The sequence below is a fragment of the Rousettus aegyptiacus genome, unplaced genomic scaffold, assembly GCF_014176215.1.
Source record: "Rousettus aegyptiacus isolate mRouAeg1 unplaced genomic scaffold, mRouAeg1.p scaffold_m13_p_12, whole genome shotgun sequence".
In the NCBI taxonomy this organism is placed as follows: Eukaryota; Metazoa; Chordata; class Mammalia; order Chiroptera; family Pteropodidae; genus Rousettus; species Rousettus aegyptiacus.
Window position 1 is genome coordinate 21,950,169 of NW_023416287.1, and position 8,425 is coordinate 21,958,593.

Genomic DNA, 8,425 nt, shown 5'->3' on the forward strand with positions numbered 1-8,425 from the left:
ACCCACCCTCCTCCTTGCCTGCTGTTGATTTTACTGCTGGGACTCACAGGTGAGCATGACTTGGGGTAGAATCTTCTCTTCCACTTTCTGGTCCCCAGGCCCTGACCTTTTAGGGCCTCCAGGAAAACATGGTTGTGTCCCCCAAGGCTTCAACAGAAGGCGAAGAACTGAGCCTTACCTGAGAGCATGAAATCAGGGATCTGAGTATTTTCTCTGTGGGTCTATTACCTGCATCTGGTTACTGGAGGCATCAAAACAGATGATGCTTCGAACCATAACAGCAACACCTTTGCACATATTAACTTGTGTAATCCTCACAACATCCCTGCGTGATAGCTTGACTACTGTGCCTGATTGGCAGATGGGAAAACTATGGCAAAGAGAGTAACTTGTCCAATATCATCTATGTAATGCAGTGGTTCAGCCTGGATTCAAGCCCAGGCCAACTCACTCCAGAGTTCATTCTTTTAACCATGTTATGCTGCTCAGCTTCTAAGTGGAAGCCGATTGCAGAAAAATCGGAGTCATAGAGAAGCAAACAGAATAGTCATCACCCTCCATGCCACTCAGATCAGGAGAATTCAAATTCTGCTCTGTTTACTCCCACACTGTTGTTGATGATGAGTTGGATGGTTTCTATGTGCCAGATTTTTACTAAGCTTCTGATATGTATTATAATTTCATTTTATCCACAAAACAACCTGTATATTAGCATGTATGTATGTACTTGTAAATGCACATACTGATGTGCATACGTATGTTGATGAGTGGTTGTGAGGAGTGCACATATACACACGTGGGATTTTTGAAATGTCTTTCCTTATTGTTCTCTTCAAATTATTTTTCAGTCTATGTGAAATGCACATGCACAGATGTTTAGCTTCTCTTTCTCTCAACCACCCTCCCTCCTTTCTACATCCCCCAACTTTTTTTTTTTAGTTTTATTGTTTTATATAATTTATCTTTCAAATAGTCTCTTAGCTCTTTTTTTTTTTAATTATTAGGGGTGACATTGATTAATAAAATCAAATGTCTCAAGTATATCATTCAACAGTAACCCCCCAAACTCTTCAGCATAGTTTTCTCTTAGTAAAAGGAGTAGAACTTTCGTACATTATTATCGTGGAGTCCCTCTTCCATGATGGATGGGGGTGTGGACGAAAGAAGAAAAGAGATAAAAGACACCAAGACTCCTGACTATATGATCTTTATCTGTAATTATATCCATATAGATATCCATATCTTTATCCATATCTGTATTGTTTAATGCCAGTTGAAGCCTCAAGGCCTCAGAAAATCTAATGAGTAATAACTTTTCAATTTCTTGAACACTCACCATGTGCAGACACTTTGGGAAATTCCCAGGGCTATTATCTCATAGGACCATTATATTCACGGTAGATCCTCTTCTCATCCTTACTTACAGAGAAGAAACCAAAAACACAGAGAGCTTCAAGGTCACTGAATGGTAAATGGTAAAGCTATGATTTGAACTCGGGGAGTCTGATTCTTGACCTCACGAGTTTAACCATCACTCTTATCAAATGCGTGTGGCCTCATTTGCATCCCATGAGATTTTAGGGGCTCCTGCCATTGGGTGTGGGAAAGGGTGAGTGTGGGGGTAAGGGTTTGTGATTTTCTTCTCCTGGGCTCTTCTGCTTCCCCTATATGCATAAATTGCTTTTGTTTTTCACCGAGTTCTCTACTTGGCAAACTCAGTTTCTGACATAATTTCCACAGATTTACCCACTTAAAATAGACTTTGGGGTCTCAGGGAGGTATGGCACTGGGCAATTCACACATCATACAATTATTAATTGGTACTAAGTATGTGTCAGAAATGATTATAGTAATGTGAGGTGAACAAAAGCCCTTATGGAGCTTATGTCCTAGTAGGCAAATGATAGTAAACAATAGACAATAAATAAATAAATAAATAAATAAATAAATAAATAAATAAAAATAGTGTCCTGGAAAGTGATAAGTGATAAGGAAATATTAAAGTATTCCTAGATAAGAGAATTGGGAGAATCTGTAAGGTAAGAAACATTTTAAACTGGACAGTTTGGGTAGTTTCCCTGAGTAGGGAAAATTTGAGCCAAGAGTAAAATAGGTAGGGGATGAGGCATGTGGTTACCTAGGGGAAGAGCTTGACAGGGAACAGAATGTGCAAAGGCCCTGAGATTAGAATCTTCCTGCTGTGTTAAGGATTTGGACTATTGCTCCGAGTAAAATGTTTGCCATTACAGAGTTTTGAAGAAAACAGGGGCATAAACTCTCATGAGTTTTAAATTGTTTTAGCATTAGTTTTAGAATAGATTATTTCTTATTTAGAATGGGACATACAGAGAAGCAACTAGAGCATTTAAGAGATCGTTGCATTAACATAAATAAGAAAAAGTGGTTTGCATCAAGAGAGTAGCTAGTAAAGATAAGAGAAAGGTGTCAGATTTGGGTGCATGGTAAAGGAGAGTCAACAGGATTTTTTGATGCATAGAATTTGGGTGGGAGAGGAAGACCCAATTGTTTAGGACATGAGAATCTGGAAGAATAAAGACGCCTCAGGTAAGATATAGAGGGCAGTGGGGGAAATTCACGAGTTCAATTTTATACATGTTAACTAAGAAGTTTATTTCCACCCAAGGAAAAATATGAGTGCACATTCAGACATACAAGTCCAGAGTTCAGGGGGGAAAACTGGGCCAGAGATGTAAATAGGAGAATTATAGATACACAGATGTCAGTTTTTGCCATTTCCTGCTTTTCTCAACCCACTGATGCTTCTCCTTTCTTCCCTCCCCTATTCTTTCTACTTCTCCCTCCAAGATTCATTCATATTTCTTCCCAGTTTTGTCTTAGTGGCTCAGTTTCCCTGCCCTTAATCTTCTTCTCCAGACTTAAAAACTAAAACCACTACTGTTCCTGTACTAACGAAACTGCCCTGTGACAGCACGTGGACTCCTTAGGAGGTATGTGTGGTTACAAATGATGCTACGAGGGTGGCTTTCACCAGCTCACACTCTACAAAGGTGAGCAACAAATTTTCTCCCTGAGGAAAAACTAAGAAATAGAAAAGAACACAGGATTTATTTGTAGTGACACAACAAACAGCCTATTCCTCTGATTTATATGCCGGCAACCAGAACCTTGTTTTTAGGATACTTCAAATAAGAAGGAAAGATTTTGTATTTCTCCGTGTGTCCAGAAACTGGCTAGTCACTGGCTAGAGAGGTTGTGCTGTGTGCTCAGGCCCTATGGCTGGCAAGTAGTGGGAAAAGTCTGGAACCCACGTCTGTCTGGCTCCCCAGCCCTTGCCTTTTCCAAGCCAGGCCAGCTCCTTGTTTCCAGGGATGAGGGAGCTAAGAGTCTGAGTGACCTGCCTGTCACAAGGCCTGACTCCACCCCTGCCTCCAGAGAGTGGCCCCCTCAATGTGCCTGAGTCTTCTCCTTAATAACACTTCTGAGCACCTGGAGTGGGCCAGGCTTTGCTCTGGGTGCTGTGGCAGCAGCAGTGAACAAAGCAGGCAAAGGCTCTTCTCCCACAAAGCTTCGTTCTCTTCCCTCCAATGAGGAGAAATTCATCCAGCACAGGAAGGCAGAGAATGTGTTTCTTTATTTCACCTTCAGAAACATCACACCAAGAAGAAATTTGTAAGAGGCACAGTCTCATTGTTTATTCTGATAACCCTGATGGGAGGAGGTGCCCAGAGGTTGGTCCTACATGTGGATCTGTCCGAAAAACCCCCCTGTAATTCAGGGACCAAGTCACACAGTCACTGAAGCTTCTGAGAAGAGTCGAACCATCTCAAAATGTCTGTCCCTCGCCCAGGGGAGAGAATGCCTGTGTGAGTGACTTAGGCGTCTCTACATTGAGGCAATGAAGTGCTCGTTTAGAGTTTTCTTCCAGAGGTCCAGAATCCTGAATCCTGAAATGTCGGCGAATATTCAGCCCAACTCCCATGTATGGATGGGAACCTGAACCCGAAAGGTGACGGGCACATTGCCCACAGTCACATGGCTAAAGACTGGATTGTTTGTGAAAATGTGACAATGAGGAGATTGTTTCAGAACCCGATCTGATTCTAGACCAGCTTCTTCCTGCCCCAGAAATAGACATTCCTTCCGTTAGAAAGCCCAGTGCATGTAAGTACTGAATTTAAAGCTCATTATAGCAAACCATTGAATAGGAAACCAGTATTTCTCTTTTTCTTTGATTTCCTGAAGCTTCAGAATGCCCCTTGATTTCAGACTCTGAGGCGCAAGGTGATTGGTAACCTGTTCCAACCTTCAGCCACATCACTCAAAGCAAGCATCCATATCAGCACCTAGAACTGCCCATTGTTCCACAGCTGCCTAACACTCCAGTGGATGGGGATGGCGTCTTTCATTTACAGTCTTCTGTTGATGGATATAAATTGTTTGCAACCTCGGCCTATTAAAACAGTGATGCAGCAGATGAACTTGTGCTAGTGTCACTTTACTCAAGAGGGATATGCCCAATGGGAGTAGCATTGCTAGGTCAGTGTATGTGCATTTTAATTTGTGTGAATACTGCCAAATTTCCTTCCAAGACATCATAGCATTGGAGCCTCCCCACAACTCTTGGAAATAGGCAGGGAAGGTGACTTTGTCCTGAATTTGCAGATATTACAAAATTTCCCAGATGGGGCATTCCATACTTTGTTATTAACAGGTGGTGGCTTCATCACCACTCAAATCTACTGCCTTCTGGCAGAGCAACCATTCCTCTTCTCCAAGATACCTGCCTAGATGATGCCCCGAATAAGAAAGCAGGGAGGCTGGGGGTGGGGGAAACAGGGAGAGCAGCAACATGACAAATGTTGTATCTTCATGGCATTTAGTACTTATAACAAGTGCTGTGAGGGAGGGGACTTCTGTCGTCCCTTTGACAAATGAAGACAGGTGAGGCTCAGAGAGGAGACCCGACCTAAGCAGGAAGGGAAACCAGAATTTGAATCCAAGCAGTATAACTCACTACCCCTGCTCTCTGCAACACTCCTCTTTGCTTGTCAAAGTATAGAGAAATCTTCAACCCTCTCCTTTTAATATCTTATATTTTTCTGTTCTTTACCAAAAAAAAAAAAAAGTTCTGTGTGGGAAGGGGACAACTTTATGGCTCAGGTCAGACAGATAATGCACATGTCTCATGATTTGCTCAAGCTGTTTCTGAAAGACATGGCTCAGTGTACTTAAAAGCATTCAGTCTTACCATGAGTGATGACATGGATGGACTAGAGGGTATTATGCTAAGTGAAGTGAGTGAGACAGAGAAAGACAAATGCCATGTGATTTCACTTACCATCATTTACTGATGGTTGCCAGATAGGAGGGAGCTTGGACAATGGAAAATAAAGGTAAAGAGGAATAAGAGGTAGAATCTTCCAGTTATAAAATAAATAAGCCACGGGAATGTAATGTACAGCACAGGGAATATAGTCAGCAATACCAAATAACTCTCCATGATGACAGATGGTTACTAGACTTACCATGATGATCACATCATAAGATAATAAGATATATAAATATCTTATAAATATACCTGAAACTAATATCGTATGCTAAATAAAACTTTTTTGTCATTCTGAAGTCTTTTTTTCCCCTTCAATATGGTGTTTTTCCTTCACTAAGCAACCTTCAGGAACAGCCTGGAGACAGTAGCCTGAAGCGGGCACAGAGGGGCCACTGCAACCCCAGCAACACCGTTCACCCTCTTTCCTGTCTCTGTAGACGGAGGAGGAGGAGGAGGAGGAGGAGGAGGAGGAGGAGGAGGAGGAGGAGGAGGAGGCATCTCCTTGAGGATGCTTGAGGACCTTCGTGAATAACAGTTCATGTTTTAGACTCAGTTGTTAGAAACCCAAGTCTGTAGTTTATAAGGACAGGGTCACTGGGCATGGGGACCGGAAGGTGATCCTCCCTATAATTGCTTGAAGACAAAATTCTGAGAAGGGAAAGAAGAGGGTGGCGGTCAGTTTGGGGATCCTATAGGTGGAGCACTTGCTCTGTTCACGGACATGAAAGTTTGGGGAGTCCCAGGAAATACCCATGGGACACAGTGGGAAGTGAGAGGTCAGTCCCTTCATTTCTCTCAGCTTCAGATTTCTCATCTGTAAAATGGTGATGATCATGGATCCCTTTTAGGAGAACTGAAAGGATTTGAGGTGCTTTGTCTAAACCACCTGCACAGAGTAGGCATGCCTCAAATCAGGTGTTATTTCAAGATCGTGATTCAGTGCCCATTGCTGAGCCTCAGTTTCCTCACTGGCAGAGTGTGTCTGTGTCTCTTCTAATTTAATAAGGATTTGGAAACTTTGTTTTTCTCAGCACTCATTGATCTTTGTTTCCAACCCCAAAACTGACCCAAGAGAAGAACTCAGGTTTAGAAAAACATCCCTTTGTTCCGCACCTGCAGGGGGACCCTCCTCTTCATGGGACTACCAAGTCGTCTGAGGCCATCTGTGGTAGACGCCCCTCATACCCATCCCCAATCCACACCTGCCCCACCCCCAGGCCTGCTCCTCCCTCTGCTCTTTGCTCCAGGCCTGGAATTGCTTGGAATCTAATTCCTGACAGTCATTCCCATCACCAGGTACCCTGACGTGCTGGTCACTTACTACTGTTTAATCATGGCTGGCAGGTAAACACTTACATTGTACTGCATAGTTTCATCTAACTACAATAACAACTCCAATTTTTGAGCACCTACTATAACCCAAGCCCTATGTTTTTGATGATTTTATTTATTTTCCTGCAGTATGTTCCAACTGCATGCCAGGAACTGTGCTTGTTGATTTCACTCATATTACCCTAATAGGAGCTGCTAGTCCTTGAGCACTGTGTGCAGGGCACTGTGCCTAGGGATTTTACTAATGTACTAAGATATCCTCAGTGTTTGAGTGCCTACTGCATGCCTAGCAGTGTCTTCTTGGGTGACCCCTTTGAGGAGGTGGGAGGAGCTAATTTATGGGGCACCACCCCTCCCACCCCCTCACTCCCCTTCACTCCATGATCTGCCTGTTCCATGAAGTAAGAGTTTTTGCCCTATGCGGTTTAAGTTCTGTCCACCATGGATGTTACCCAACACTCTGTCAGGAACCAGGTGAATGTGACATGGCAGGTGAAGAAGTTCTATTCTCAGCCCCTGAAGCTGACCTGATTGGAGAACGTAAAGGTGTCCTTAACATGAATTACCTCAATCCTCATAGAGAACTACGATGGAATCTTTTACCAGACAAGGTAGGTTCTGGTGATTTTAACTGCCCACAGGGAGGATGTTATGCTCACCTGCCTGGTGGAGCACAATGGATACCTGGAGGTCGCCAAACGCCTTACCCTGGAGGCATCTGCTCACCTGCAGGGCCAAGGCACAGGTAAAAACTTTGGTTAAATCTCCACTACAATCCTGCCATTTTAAATGCTACCTTTTTCTTTTAATGGTAAAAGTAGTAATTATTATCGAATTATCTAGAGGTCTATAGATAAGTAGAATTTTGAATTAAGCTCCCTCCCCCAAATCCCAAGTCAACAAAGGTAAGAGTTTGTTACATATCTTTGTATATCTCTTGACATAAATACACATTAAACAAAAGAGCAAGGGAAGAGAGAGATTATCTGATCACAGCATCTCGACTCTTGCTCTATCCATCTAACAGTTACTGCGTTCCCCGTTTCATATCAAACCCACCGGCCTCCTTGCTCCTTCTAACCACTATTTAGTCTCTATTCCATCCCAGATATTTTTAATTCCCATCAGTAATGTCACCCCAACAAATACCCACACCTACTGCTCTGTGAAATTCTGGAAGGGGGGTCCTGAAGATGCAGTTTGAGTCTGGACAAAGCACCAAGGTGACCACGAGTGGTCACAGCATAGGCCTCCTTTGTCCCCTGATATAGGACAATGAACCACCAATAATCACAATCATTCCCTGCACATTTACTATGTGAAAATTTCCATTCATCTGTGATCTCCTTTCCTGCTTCAACCATCCTATGAGCTTGGAGCTTTATAGATGGGACTCGGGGAGCAATTGAGACGTGTTGTAAAGATGTCTTATCATCACACCAGGTGACTGAGTTAAACTAATCAATCTACATCTGAGTCCCTGAGGACTAGGACCATCAGCCTGTACAATGAATATGTGCTAATTAAAGACACATTTCCCCTCAGCTGGGCATTGTCCCAAAGACCTACAGAGGACTCCTTTATGTGAAAAAAATATGTCTGATTCCTCTCTCATTTAACATCAGGATGGGGTCGGGTCAGGATTTCAGCCTTTACTACAGGAGAACTTTCAAAGGTCTACGTTGCTCCTAACATGTCTTAGGATGTTGTTCTGTCGGCTGGGGCAGTTTAGATCATCTAGCGTCCATATTTCTGCCTGCTGGAAAAGTAAACATAGGAAGG